The following is a 15,758-nucleotide window of genomic DNA, read 5'->3' as shown; positions in this document are numbered from 1 at the left end:
ATTTCATAGTTTAGATGTCTTCACTATTATTCTACAATGTAGAAAATAGTAAAAATATAGAAAACCCCTTGAATAAGTAGGTGTGTCCCATCTTTTGACTGGTATCGTACGTGTTCGTGAGAGTCTCACCATTACACAGAGTGGTTAGTGTGTAGCTCAAACTGTTCGGACGCTGCAGACAGAAGTTTGCAGACTGGCTTTACCAACTTCAGATAAGTCACAAGACGCTTGTGGGGGTTATAGAGCAAAACGTAGTCCACCATCGTGTTCGTGAGAGTCCCCATCTTTCCATTTTGTAGGCCAAACCGTTCAGACGTTACAGACGATTTTGTGAGAAGACCGATTTTCAGGATGTCTCATGGTCTGTCTGACAAACATCGCTTTAGCTCTGTCACCTTTCACTGCAGATGCGGAAGTGTTACATACTGTATGCTTTGGTTGGAGTCACACCAAATGCAAAAAAAAAAATAGTTTAAACTGATTGTTTCATTATGCTAATTATATTCCTGCGGGGGCACGGACATCAGCCTTATGGGTTTAAAGGCCCAATGCTGTCAAAAACGTGATTTCCATGTGTTTTATATATATTTCCACACTGATGTTGGAATAACCCTGTGAAAATTGGGTTTTGGCCTGCCTGGTCACATCACTAAATGGTAAATTAGTTAATAGACCAATAAGAAAGTGGTTTCTAAACCTCTCTGACAATATTAGCTAATTTTCAGTTTCCCCCTCACGACTCCCAGAGTCCTAGCAAAATTCTTGCTTGAGAAATTGCTCCTTGCTAAGAAGCTTTCAAACATTTTTTTAAACAATTTTAATGTAAAACAATCACAAGGAGAAGCTTAATTGTCACCCAGAAATGATTTAATATTATTTGATAAAAACAGCTGCATTAGACTTTTAAGCTTAAACAAAGGGCAAAATAAATGTATCACAGCCTGAATAAACAAGACCTCTTCAGGTCTTTAACTGTGGCTAATGCTGGCTTGAATGGTGAAAAAGGCTTAAAACAATTAATTTGACTGCACTGAGCACAATCAGTACAGTTGAACTTGAATGGTTATAATGACAGGGCATTTTCAGCTATCTCAGACCAGTCTTAGAACAGGCAGCACAGCAAGGGTATGATACGGCATGTAACTTCTATCAACACAATTCTTTGGTGCTGTCAATTCAAAATTCTCACACATTTAGAACCAACTCTCAGACTCATACGTTATCTTTAGGTCCGAAAGACTTCCCGTTGCGTAGAGCTTGAATCTCAGACGTAGGCCAGAGCAAATGTGATTTACAACACTGTTGTGACCTGCGATTTGTTATTTTGACAGTACAGCAGAGGTGACATCATGTTTCAATGTCATTTTTAGACACCCGCTAAAGCATTTTGTGATGCAAGTGACATTGGAGAGCCCATCGCTCTCCCATTTTGCCCCCTTACCCTTAAAATTAAAGTGTTATTTGTCATGTTGCCTCAGACGACGTGGCTTAGGCAGACAGGGAGAAATGGATCGCATATCAGAGAGCTGGAGATAATCTAATACTCTCTCCGGAACCCAGATGCTTATATCGGAGCTTGGCCAAAGATGTGAAACGTGCTTGTTACATCCCAATATACAAGGATGGCATTTCAGACTAAAAGAGTCACAAACGCAGAGTGATTTGTTTTGTAGTGACCCCAAGTGAATGAATACAGAGGGAATGTCATAGCCTACGAATGCTTGCCTTTTAAATTAAATGTGATCGCTCATCTGAGGGCTGTTTTTTTAAACAGTATTAAGTTGGAAATGTAAAATGTTCAAACGTCATCCAAATGAAAGACAAGAATTATGCTTGTTAACACATGTAAAAACTGCATTTGTCTTGTTTTTTATTAATACACCTTACATTGGAATCACATTGATAATACTGTTGCAAACCTCATATGAGCCACAATTCCTACCAAGTGGTTTAATTGGTGCAATATGTAGGGTGTTTGCCTTTCACGCTAGCGACCCAGGGCAGGTACGCTATTCGCTACAACGGTGTCAGAAATGGTATGGCGTCCGAGAGGTCATTGAAACTCACAGCCAGGATGTGTGAGGGGGCTGATGTCGAAGCACGGGACATACCTTCTCGTTTGGAGGGTACAGTGTAGTGATCCCCACTAATATGAGCCACGTTACAATTCCCACCAAGTGGTTAACTCTATTGGCGTGATGCACAGGGTGTTTGTCTTTCACACCAGCAACCAGGTTCGCTTCCCTGACATTTCTACAATAGCATGTCAGTACAGTGTAATTACAGTGTAAGTACACATTAAATGTATTATTTTGCCAACCAATTACAAAATATTCAATGCTGTGCATTGCAAGTTTTATATTATTATACAGACACTCAAATTAATTGGAAGACCTTGATATTTTTTTAAGATGAATGAAAAATCAAACTCTAATATACCTTGATTAGATAAGTATTCACTTCCCTGAGTCAATACGTGTTAGAAACAACTTTGGCAGTGATTACAGCTGTGAGTCTTCTTGGGAAAGTCTCATAAGAGCTTTGCAGACCTGTATTGTGTAATATTTGCCCATTATTCATTTTGAAATTCTTGAAGCGCTGTCAAGGAGTTGGGGATCATGGCTAGACAGCGATTTTCAAGCAGATTTAAGTCAACACTGTAACTTGGACGCTCAGGAACATTCACTGTCTTCTTGGTAAGCCACTCCAGTGTATATCTGGCTTTGTGTTGTAGGTTATTTTCGTGCTGAAAGGTGAATTCGTCTCCCAGTGTCTGAAGTAGGTTTTCCTATAGGATTTTGCCTGTGCTTAGCTGCATACCGTTTCTTTGCCGATGTCAAGAATACCATACCATGATGCAGCCACCACCATGCTTGTGTAACTGTATAACTTTAGACAATCCCCCCGCGAACCAGGGACCCTCTGCACACATCAACAACAGTCACCCACGAAGCATCGTTACCCATCGCTCCACAAAAGCCACGGCCCTTGCAGAGCAAGGGGAACTACTACTTCAAGGTCTCAGAGCAAGTGACGTCACCGATTGAAACGATATTTAGCGTGCACCACCGCTAACTAAGCTAGCTGTTTCACATCCGGTACACTTGAAAATAAGGAACTCGTCACTCAATGATGTGCTGTGTTGGATTTGCCCCAAACATAAGGATTTGCATTTAGGCCAAAAAGTGTATTCTTTGCCATGTTTTTTTGCATTGTTGCTTTAGTGCCTTGTTGCAAACATGTATTTTTTATATATATATTTGTACTCTGTATATTTGTATTCTTCTTTTCACTCTGTCATTTAGGTCATTATTGTGGAGTCACTACAATGTTGTTGGTCCATTTCTCTGCAGTTTTTTAAAACCACCATGGCCCTGCAGCTCACTTCAGAAGGATGACTACATGCCTGAGTGGTTTAATAAATCATCCATAGCATAATTATTAACTTGACCATTCTTAAAGATATATTCAATGTCTAATTTGTTATTGTTAACCATCTACCAATTTGAAGATGGTTACCACCCCCTGGTGGTAAGGGTATGTAACAATGCTCATCCTAAACACGGGCCCCTCAGGGGTGCGTGCTCAGTCCCCTCCTGTACACCCTGTTCACTCATGACTGCACGGCCAGGCACGACTCCAATACCATCATTAAGTTTGGCAATGACACAACAGTGGTAGGCCTGATCACCGACAACGATAAGACAGCCTATAGGGAGGAGGTCAGAGACATGACTGTGTGGTGCAAGGACAACAACCTCTCCCTCAATGTGATCAAGACAAAGGAGATGACTGAACTACAGGAAAAGGAGGACCAGGCACGCCCCCATTCTCATCGACGGGGCTGTAGTGGAGCAGGTTGAGAGCTTCAAGTTCCTTGGTGTCCACATTACCAACAAACTAACATGGTCCAAGCACACCAAGACAGTCGTGAAGACAGCACCTATTCCCCCTCAGGAGACTGAAAAGATTTGGCATGGGTCCTCAGATCCTAAAAGGTTTTACAGCTTCACCATCGAGAGCATCCTGACAGGTTGCATCACTGACTGGTATGGCGACTGTTCGGCCTCAGACAGTAAGGCACTACAGAGGGTAGTGCGTATGGCCCAGTACATCACCGGGGCCAAGCTTCCTGAAATCCAGGACCTCTATACTAGGCGGTGTCAGAGGAGCGCCAAGTCTAGGTCCAAGAGGCTTCTAAACAGCTTCTACCCCCAAGCCATAAGCCTCCTGAACATCTAATCAAATGGCTACACAGACTATTTGCATTGCCCCCCCCCCCCTACGCTGCTGCTACTCTGTTATTATCTATGCATAGTCACTTTAATAACTCTACCTACATGTACATATTACCTCAATTACCTTGACACCGGTGCCCCCGCACATTGACTCTGTACCGGTACCCCCTGTATATAGCCCCGCTATTGTTATTTACTGCTGCTCTTTAATTATTTGTTATTCTTATCTCACACCTTTTTGGGGGGTATTTCATAAAAAAAGGCATTTTTGGTTAAGGGCTTGTAAGTAACCATTTCAGTGTAAGGTCTACTACACCTGTTGAATTCGTACCATTTGACAAATACAATTTGATTTGATTTGACTTGAAAAGCTCCCTGGTCTTTGTAGTTGAATCTGTGCTTGAAATTCCATAACTTGACTGAGGGACCTTATAGATGTTGTATGTATGGTGGACAGAGGAAGGGGTAGTCATTCAAAAATCATGTCAACACCAATTTTTTTCACAAATGAGTCCATATAACTTATGTGATTTTCCATATTTGTTTCTGAACTATTTTAGGCGTGCCTAAACAAATGGCATGAATACTTATGCAACAACTATATTTGAGTTATTTACATTTTAATAATTTGTAAACATTTGTAGACTGTTTTCACTTTGACATTATGTATTTTGTGTAGATCAACTACAACTGTAGATCAACAAAATGTGAAAAAAGTCCAAGGTGTAAACTTTCTATAGGCACGGTATACATTTCAAATTGTTTACCTGACATAAACCTCAATGTTTATTGATTAATAATTGTATATGTGTGTCCTTGGTTCACCATCATCCTGTGGATTATTCTTTTAATGTCCGTTGGTGTGTGTGAGTATCTGTGCTGTGTATTTTGGCTTTCGTACCATTGTGGATTGCGCAGATGATTACGGGTCTCGTCCTTTGTGTTAATCATTGTGCGCTTGTGTTATTTATTAGTGGTACTCCTCGCTCTTTTGTTTTGGTTTTCTACCCTGTGTTTTGTATTGTATTTGTTTGGTCTTCGTCCCCGTGCCTTTACATGGCACACTGTAATTTGGGTGTAATAAAAAAAAAATCACACATTCCTGCGCCTGTCTCCCAAATCCTTCATACCAACGTGACATTGTGGATGATTGTGTTAGCCTGTTAATGCATGTGTTGTGAGTGTTGGCAACAGTTGGCAACAGCTCAATAGGTTTAGGTTAGTACATGATACTTAAAGTTTCCCTATACCTATAATGAGGTTGCTACAACCTAGCCTATGAATGAAAGTTTACAACGTAGGTGACAGACATTGACACAATCAAATCCGCCTTACACAATATTGACTGCATCTAGCTGTTCTTGGTTTTAGTCATTAGGTCAACAGTTGCAAACAAGAGTTTCTATTGGAACAAATTCAGGTATGTTTATTCCAATTTCATTCTGTTTAATAAACGTTTTTCAACCGAATCTGCGGAATGAATAAATACACCCCTGGTCACACGGAAACACATACTTTCATAGCAGCCACATACCAACAGCATGATCATTTTGCTCATTACAGAATTCCTTTATGCATCTCCGCGCTCTCCTTCACTCACGTTATCCCTTCAATTGTGCACTTCAGTGCACAACACATCAGCTGTCTGTGACCAGGCGAAAGAAACATTCCAAGCCAAACCTTTATATCCTAACCTCTAACCGTTACACACGGCCTACATTATTCTCACCATATTAGTTAATGTCATAGCTAGCCAGCATAGCTACTAGAACCAATGTGTTAGTAAACCTGCTACAATCATGCAGTACAGTGTACAGTCAGAAACCATTTCAGCAGTTACACCAAAAGCTTACCTTGACCTTAATTAAGAGTTCCAGTGTTGGATAGCCATAGCCAGATAGCTAACAAAGCATTCCTCTCTGTTTGAGCCAGGTGTTTGAGTAGGATAAACTAGCTAGCTGAAAGTGAAAAAATACAATTAAATATAGCTAGCTCTCTCTCTCCTGCTTCTCCTTCATTTTAAGGAAATTCATTTGTTCACAAATGTTTCTCTTTCTCTCTCTTTGAGTCAACTACTCACCACATTTTATGCACTGCAGTGCTAGCTAGCTTTAGCTTATGCTTTTAGTACTCGATACATTCTCTGATCAATTGATGTCAGTTCATGCTGTAAGAGCTCTGATAGGCTGGAGGACGTCCTCCGGAAGTTGTCATAATTACTTTGTAAGTCTATGGGAGGGGGTGAGACCATGAGCCTCCTAGGTTTTGTATTGAAGTCAATGTACCCAGAGGAGGATGGAAACTACCTGTCCTCCAGCTATGCCATGGCTTGCTTAGACCTTGCAATACATTGCAATACAGTGTGTTTTAATCAATAATTTGGTAACGTGAATATATTTAGTATAGTTTTATCTAAAAAGGACACTTTTTTAATGTTTTACTATTTTTATTATTATTCCTCCTCTGAGGAGCTTCCACTGATCAACAACCTTATTCCGCTTGACCTGTTTTCTGTCTTCTATGCTACTGACGACAATGCGATTCAGTTCATAAAAAATGACTTTGGTTTCTCTTGAGTGCTTTACTGATGCTGCGGCCTCTGCTGGTTTTGGGGGTTATCATCAAAATCAATGGTTTTTCGACCAATAGCCTTTTGAAATACAATTCTTGTCCTTGGAGTTGAAATCTACAGCCGTTTGTTCCAGTTTGTTTACTTTGGTGCAGCCAGTGGTCCAAGAAGCTACTGTCTGTGTTCTGTGACAACAAAACTATTGTTAATATCCTTAATAAGAGTCGTTCCTTGGTTCTCTTTAATACATTTCTAAGGTGTTTCATTTGGACATGCTTCACAAATAATTTTGGGCTAAAAACCATTCATATTTCTGATCTGCAGGAGTTCCAGAAATTGAGCCCTGAGGCATTGCAAAAACGGTTTTACCTGTCCAGAATTCAAGCTCACAGTGCTAGATTAGACCCTACCCTGCAGATCTTACCTTACCGAAATGGGTTTGTCAAAAACGACATTAAAAACCTATGATTCTGCCTGGTCATATTTCTCCTCCTTTTGTGCTGCATTTTCCGTTCATGTTCTCCCTCTCAATATACAGTTAATGTTGGAAGTTTACATACACCTTAGCCAAATACATATAAACTCAGTTTTTCACAATGCCTGACATTCAATCCTAGTAAAAAATACCCTGTTTTAGGAAAGTTAGGATCACCACTTTATTTTAAGAATGTGAAATGTCCTAATAATAGTATAGTGAATGATTTATTTTAGCATTCCCAGTGGGTCAGTTTACAGTACACTCAATTAGTATTTGCTAGCTTTGCCTTTAAAATGTTTAACTTGGGTCAAACGTTTCGGGTAGCCTTCCACAAGCTTCCCACAATAAGTTTGGTGAATTTTGGCCCATTCCTCCTGACAGAGTTGGTGTAACTGAGTCAGGTTTGTAGGCCTCCTTGCTCGCACACGTTTTTTCAGTTCTACCAACAAATTTTCGATAGGATTGATGTCAGGTTTTAGTGATGGCCCCTCCAATACCTTGCCACAACTTTGGAAGAATGCTCGGGGTCCTTGTCCATTTGGAAGACCCATTTGCGACCAAGCTTTAACTTCCTGACTGATGTCTTGAGATGTTGCTTCAATATATCCACATCATTTTCTCCCCTCTTGATGCCATCTATTTTGTAGAGTGCACCAGTCTCTCCTGCAGCAAAGCACCCCTACAACATGATGCTGCCACCCCCGTGCTTCACGGTTGGGATGGTGTTCTTCAGCTTGCAAGTCTCCCCCTTTTCCTCTGAACATAACGATGGTCATTATGGTCAAAAAGTTATATTTTTGTTTCATCAGACCAGAGGACATTTCTCCGAAAAGTATGATCTTTGTCCCCATGTGCAGTTGCAAACCGTACTCTGGCTTTTTTAATGGCGGTTTTGGAGCTGTGGCTTCTTCCTTGCTGAGCAGCCTTTCAGGTTATGTTGATATAGGACTCGCTTTACTGTGGATATAGATACATTTGTACCGGTTTCCTGCAGCATCTTCACAAGGTCCTTTGCTGGTGTTCTGGGATTGATTTGCACATTGATCTCTAGGAGACAGAACGCGTTTCCTTCCTGAGCGGTATGATGGCTGCGTGGTCCCATGGTGTTTATTCTTGCATACTATTGTTTGTACAGATGAACGTGGTACCTTCAGGCGTTTGGAAATTACTCCCAAGGATGAACCAGACTTGTGGAGGTCTACAATTGTTTTTCAGAGGTCTTGGCTGATTTCCTTTGATTTTCCCATGATGTAAAGCAAAGAGGCACTGAAGATAGGCCTTGAAATACATCCACTGGTCCACCTCCAAATGACTCAAATTATGTCAATTAGCCTATCAGAAGCTTCTAAAGCCATGACATCAATTTTTTTTTCCCCAGGCTGTTTAAAGTAATAGTCAACTTAGTATATGTAAACTTCTGACCCGCTGGAATTGTGATACAGTGAATTCTAAGTGAAATATTCTGTCTGTAAACAATTGTTGGAAAAATGACTTGTATCATGCACAAAGTAGATGTCCTAACCATGACACTATCTCTGTTGCTATCTCTGTTGCATGAATGAGTTTCTATGTTAAGAAAAAGGTGTTACAATTACTCTCATGTCCATTACTCATATTAAATCATTTACTTTTTTATTGTAAACTTTTCTTGAATTTAATGTGTTTCTGAATGTAAATACCTTCCAATAATAATTACGGACTACAGCCCATTATCCTTTACCTTTAACCTCAAACCTCTTATGCCAATAACAAAGAAATGGCGATTTAACACAATGTTACTTGGAGGTAAGGAGTTTACCTCATATCTCAACACACATGGACATGTTTTGGGAAATAAATGTAGATAATGAAGTATGCCCAAATTTTGTCTGAGAAGCTCTTATAGCATAAATGAAAGGTTATCATGTCTTACTCTTCACATTAGAAAAAGACCCATAAAGAATTAGAAAGAAAACACTGTTTAAATAGTCATGTAGACACCCTTAAACCAACAAATTGAAGCTTGGATATAAGCACCCGATTTGCAAAGATTGCTGCCATGAAATCCAAGCAACAATATGCTGAGCAAGATGAAATTGCAGGGAAAATGTTTTCTTGGCAAATTAAGAAAGAGGAAGAGGAACGTACTATCCACAACTTTTAAACCCCAGATGGTAACATAACAATGGATCCTCTGAAATTAACTCAGTCTTTAAAACATTATATCACTAACTTTATCAATCCAAAAACCAAAGTTTAAAGGAGCATATAGTCAATTTCCTTAAAACCTCAACAGGATCGGTGTCCCCCAAGCAGGACGGTTGAGCTAATGTAGGCTAATGTGATTAGCATGAGGCTGTAAGTAACAAAATAAATTCCCAGGACATAGACATATAGACACATAGACATGGGCAGAAAGCTTAAATTCTTGTTAATCTAACTGCACTGTCCAATTTACAGTAGCTACCGTTCAAAAGTTTGGGGTCACTTAGAAATGTCCTTGTTTTTTTAAAGAAAAGCACATTTTTGGTCCATTAATATAACATCAAATTGATCAGAAATACCGTGTAGACATTGTTAATGTTGTAAATTACTATTGTAGCTGGAAACGGCAGATTTTTTTATGGAATATCTACATAGGCGTACAGAGGCCCATTATCAGCAACCATCACTCCTGTGTTCCAATGGCACGTTGTGTTAGCTAATCCAAGTTTATAATTTTAAAAGACACATTTATGTTATATTTATGTTATGCAATTATGTTAGCACAGCTGAAAACTCTTGTCCTGATTAAAGAAGCAATAAAACTGGCCTTCTTTAGACGAGTTGAGTATCTGGAGCATCAGCATTTGTGGGTTCGAATACAGGCTCAAAATGGCCAGAAACAAAGGACTTCCTTCTGAGAAATGAGGCCTCCCACGGGGCCTCCCACTCCTCTTTCTATTCTGGTTAGAGCAAGAGTATCTATAGCCACAGTAAAACGAGTCCTATATAGACATAACCAGAAAGGCCACTAGTAAGGAAGAAGCCACTGCTCCAAACCCGCCATAAAAAAAGCCAGACTACGGTTTGCAACTGCACATGGCGACAAAGATAGTACTTTTTGGAGAAATGTCCTCTGGTCTGATGAAACAAAATAGAACTGTTTGGCCATAATGACCATTGTTATGTTTGGAGGAAAAAGGGGGATGCTTGCAAGCCGAAGAACACCATCCTAACCATGAAGCATGGGGTGGCAGCATCATGTTGTTGCTGTCAAGGTATTGGAGTGGCCATCACAAAGCCCTGACCCCAATCCCACATAAAATTTGTGGGCAGAACAAACCTGACTCAGTTAAAAACCGAGTTTAAATGTAGTTGGCAAAGGTGTATGTAAACGTCCGACTTCAACTGTATATATATTTATAATAAAATTCAACCATCTAGTGTTCAGCAAAATAACATCACAACGTCAAATACAGGTAGCCTAGTCAAATAATTAACATCCAGTCACATTAACCGTAACTCTCTCGCAGGAAACCTTCACTCTGGCGCGGACATTTAAAAAAAAAAACATGACCATTTGAAATTTATGCCACATGAGTTTTTTGAGTGAGAATAAAGACGTCTTTTGAGTAGTAAGACATGTATAAAAGCAACAGATACGATTAATAAGAAGGGTCCTAGAAGCGTCTTATATGGTGAGCTACCGAGTGGCTAGGACAGGCAAGCCCCATACTATTGTGGAAGATTTAATTCTTCCTGTTGCCACGGATATGGCTGGGACAATGCTGGGGGAAAAGGCCAAAAAAACTATACAGACAATGTCTTCATCAAACAACACTGTTTCATGACGCTACAATTACTGCTTCGCATACAAGCCAGTGAATTATATGCGTTACAGCTGGATGAGTCAACAGACGTGGTGGGCCTAGCACAGCTCCTGGTATATGTCTGTTACGTTTATGGGGGTCAATTAAGGAAGACATCTTCTTCTGGAAACCAGGACAATATGAGGGGATATTTGTAAAGTACTGGACAGCTTTGTGACATCAAATGGACTTTGGTGGTCAAGATGTGTTGGTATCTGTACTGATGGTGCAAAAGCCATGACATGGAGAGTTTTTTTTAGAGGGTCTTGCTTTCGAAACAGTTCTCAACTGGCAGCTTCATTAAATAGTACCCGCAAAACACCAAGCTCAACGTCAACAGTGAATAGGCAACTCTGGGAGGCTGGCCTTCAAGGCAGAGTTCCTCTGTCCAGTGTCTGTTTTCTTTTGCCCATCCTCATATTTTCTTTTTTATTGGCCAGTCTGAGATATGGCTTTTTCTTTGTAACTCTGCCTGGAAGGCGAGCATCCCGGAGTTGCCTCTTCACTGTTGAAGTTGAGACTGTTGTCTATTGAAATTATGCATTTGTTTATGCGGATACATAAATTATCAGGTAATAACTACAGATCAAATGAGGTTAGTGGCACATTAATTGGGGAGGATGGGCTCGTGGTAATGGCTGGAGCAGAATAAGTGGAATGGTATTAAATACATCAAATACATGGTTTCCATGTGTTTGATGACATTCCATTTGCTACTTTCCAGCCATTATTATAAGCCGTCCTCCCTTCAGCAGCCTCCACTTCTACAGATATAATATATTTCTGAAAATATGTGGATTCGTTCATGCCTAAGTATAAAAGATTAGATATGTCAGCATCTTAACACATACACTTTCTGGAGTTAGAATATTCTACAAATATGTAAGTGGGCGCAGCCACATTAGGTGAGTGTCTTGAACGTACACTATAATAAAGTATGTGAACACCCCTTCAAATTAGTTGATTTGGCTATTTCAACCACACCTGTTGCTGGCAGTTGTCTAAAATCAAGCACACAGCCATGCAATCTCCATAGACAAACTTTGGAAGTAGAATGGCCTTACAGAATTTTCAACGTGGCACCGTCATAGGATTCCATACGTCCAACAGGGCAGTTTGTCAAATTTCTACCCTAATAGAGCTGCCACGGTCAACTGTAAATGCTGTTATTGTGAAGTGGAAACGTCTAGGAGCAATAACGGCCCAGCCATTTAGTGATAAGCTCACAGAACAGGACAACTGAATGCTGAAGCGCGAAGCGCATAGAAATCATCTGTCCTCAGTTACAATACTCACTACCGAGTTCCAAACTGCCTCCTGGAAGCAACGTCAGCACAAATACTGTTTGTCGGGAGCTTCATGAAATGGGTTTCCATGGCCGGTTTGTCAAGATCGGTGTGGAAGAACTTGACTGGCCTGCCCAGAGCCCTGACCTCAACTCCATTGAACACCTTTGGGATGAACTGGAACACCGACTGCAAGCCAGATCCGACCTCACCAATGCTCTTGTGGCAGAATGGAATGAAGTTCCTGAGCAATGTTCCAATATCTAGTGGACATCCTTCCCAGAAGAGTGGAGACTGTTATAGCAGCAAAGCAGGGACCAACTCCATATTAATACCCATGATTTTTTAAAGGAGATATACGACGAGCAGGTGTCCACATACTTTTGGTCATGTAGTGTATCTCACCCCAGATATCTCTCTGGACTCATACAGTAGCAGGTAGATTTCATCAGTTCAGATTGCATGCATGTAGAACCTGTCCCATTACTGAGAATATCCTAGCTCCATATATTAAATTAAGGACATGCATATTTGGAGCATGTCTACTCCTTATAAAAAATCAAATGTCAGCTATCCAGAAATACAGTACCAGTCAAAAGTTTGGACACACCTATTCATTCACCTACTCATTGTTCTTGACTGGCCTACCTGGTTAAATAAAGGTGAAATTTTAAAAAATATATACAATTCTACAATTTTTACATTGTAGAATAATAGTGGAGACATCAAAACTATGAAATAACACTTATGGAATCATGTAGCAACCAAAAAAAACCTGTTAAACAAATCAAAATATATTTCAGATTCTTCAAAGTAGCCACCCTTTGCCTTGATGACAGGTTTGCATACTCTTGGCATTCTCTCAACCAGCTTCACCTGGAATGCTTTTCCAACAGTCTTGAAGGAGTTCCCAAATTTGGGTTTCTAGCCGATGCTTGGCATTGCGCATGGTGATCTAGCCTTGTGTTCGGCTGCTCGGCCATGGAAACCCTAACTTGTTTGAAAGGTAGACATTTTTGCAAATGTATTAAAAATAAGAAACTTAAATATAACATTTACATAAGTATTCAGACCCTTTACTTAGTACTTTGTTGAAGCACCTTTGGCAGCGATTATAGCCTCAAGTCTCAAGTCTTCTTGGGTATGACACTTCAAGCTTGGCACACCTGTATTTTGGGAGTTTCCCCCATTCTTCTCTGCAGATCCTCTCAAGCTCTGTCATGTTGGATGGGGAGTGTCGTTGAACAGCTATTTTCAGGTCTCTCCAGAGATGTTCGATCGGGTTCAAGTCCGGGCTTTGGCTGGGCCACTCAAAGACATTAATAGACTTGTCACGATGCCACTCCTGCGTTGTGTTGGCTGAGTGGTCTGGAGCAGGTTTTCATCAAGTATCTCTCTGTACTCTGTACTTTGCTCTGTTCATTTTTCCCTCGATCCTGACTAGTCTCCCAGTCCCTGCCGCTGAAAAACATCCCCACATCATGATGCTGCCACCACCTTCACCGTAGGGATGGTGCCAGATTTCCTCAAGACGCCACGCTTGGAATTCAGGCCAAAGAGTTCAATCTTGGTTTCATCAGACCAGAAAATTTTGTTTGTCATGGTCTGTGTCCCACCCTGACCATAGAGAGCCATTGTTTCTCTATGGCGTAGTAGGTCAGGGCGTGACTAGGGGGTGATCTAGTATTTCTATGTCTATGTTGAGTTCTAGTTTATTTTCTATGTTGGTGTTTTGTATGATTCCCAATTAGAGGCAGCTGGTAATCTTTGTCTCTAATTGGGGATCATATTTAAGTAGTTCTTTTTCCCACCTGTGTTTGTGAGATCTTGTTTATGTGTAGTTGCCTGTGAGCACTACATTGTCTTCATGTTTCGTTCATTTTTGTTTGTGTTTGGTGCGTTTCAGTTAATAAACAAGTGGAAACCATATCACGCTGCACCTTGATCCGATAATTCTTACGACGAACGTGACAGAAGATCCCACCGTAACAGGACCGAGCAGCGTGCCAAGGAGGAGAAGGGATCCTGGACTTGGGAGGAGGTCTTGGATGGGAAGGTATCCTGGACTTGGGAGGAGATCTTGGATGGGAAAGGATCCTGGACTTGGGAGGAAATCATGGCAGGACAGGATAGCCTTCCTTGGCGGCAGATGCAAGGAGAGAAGGAAGGACAGCAACGACGCCGGGGTTCGTGGCCACAAAGAAAGCCCAAAAAACAGCACAAAAATATTTTGGAGGGGGGCACAAGGGGTGGTCGGCGGAGCCGAGGAGTGAACCAGAGCCAGTCTGGGAGAACAGGGAGAAACTGGAGGAGAGTGAACGGAGAAAGTCAGAGACCGTCTGTGAGTGGATGGAGAGAGGAGGGAGAAACTGGAGGAGAGAGAAAGGAGAGAGTTGTTGAGTTGGTTGAAGATGCACAACATTTTCCCTAAGGAGCGTGTTATCAGTTTAATGCCACCTGAGTCAGCTCTCCGTACTCTACCTGAGGAGCGTGCTATCAGTCTGGTAAAACATGTGCCGGCTCCACGCACCAGGTCTCCAGTACACCTTCCCAGCCCTGTACGTCCTGTGCCAGCTCTCCAAACTCGCCTTGAGGAGCGTGTCATTTGTCCGGTACCATTTGTACGTCCTGTGCCAGCGCCACGCACTAGGCCTCAAGTGCGCCTTCCCAGTCTGGTACGTCCAGTGTGTGTCCCCAGTCCGGTACCACCTGTGCCGGCTCCATGCATCAGGCCTCCAGTGCGTATTCACAGTCCAGAGCTTCCGGCGACGGTTCACAGTCCAGAGCTCCCGGCGACGGTTCACAGACCAGAGCTCCCAGCGACGGTTCCCAGTCCAGAGCTCCCGGCGACGGTTCCCAGTCCAGAGCTTCCGGCGACGGTTCACAGTCCAGAGCTCCCGGCGACGGTTCACAGTCCAGAGCTCCCGGCGACGGTTTCCAGTCCAGAGCTTCCGGTGACAGTTCCCAGTCCAGAGCTTCCGGTGACAGTTCCCAGTCCAGAGCTTTCGGTGACGGTTTCCAGTCCAGAGCTTCCGGCAAAGGTCTACAGTTCGGAACCTTCTACGACGGTCCACAGTCCGGAACCTCCTACGACGGTCAACGGTTTGGAGCTTCTAGACACATCGTCCAGTCCTGCTCCATGGCAGGAGCCTTCCTCTGCGCCAATGCCCAGTCCAGGTACGGTGTTCAGTCCTTTTCCATGTTCAGAGCCTTATTCTGTGCCGGTGCCCAGTCCAGGTACGGTGTTCAGTCCAGCTCCATGGCCGGAGCCCTCCTCTGCACCGGTGTCCAGTCCAAACACGGAGTCCAGTCCTGCTCCATGGCCCGGAGTCTTCTTCTGCGCCGGTGCTCAGTCCA

This window comes from Oncorhynchus keta, chromosome 12 (genome assembly GCF_023373465.1).
Source record: "Oncorhynchus keta strain PuntledgeMale-10-30-2019 chromosome 12, Oket_V2, whole genome shotgun sequence".
NCBI classification, from domain to species: Eukaryota; Metazoa; Chordata; class Actinopteri; order Salmoniformes; family Salmonidae; genus Oncorhynchus; species Oncorhynchus keta.
This window is presented reverse-complemented; position numbering follows the sequence as displayed.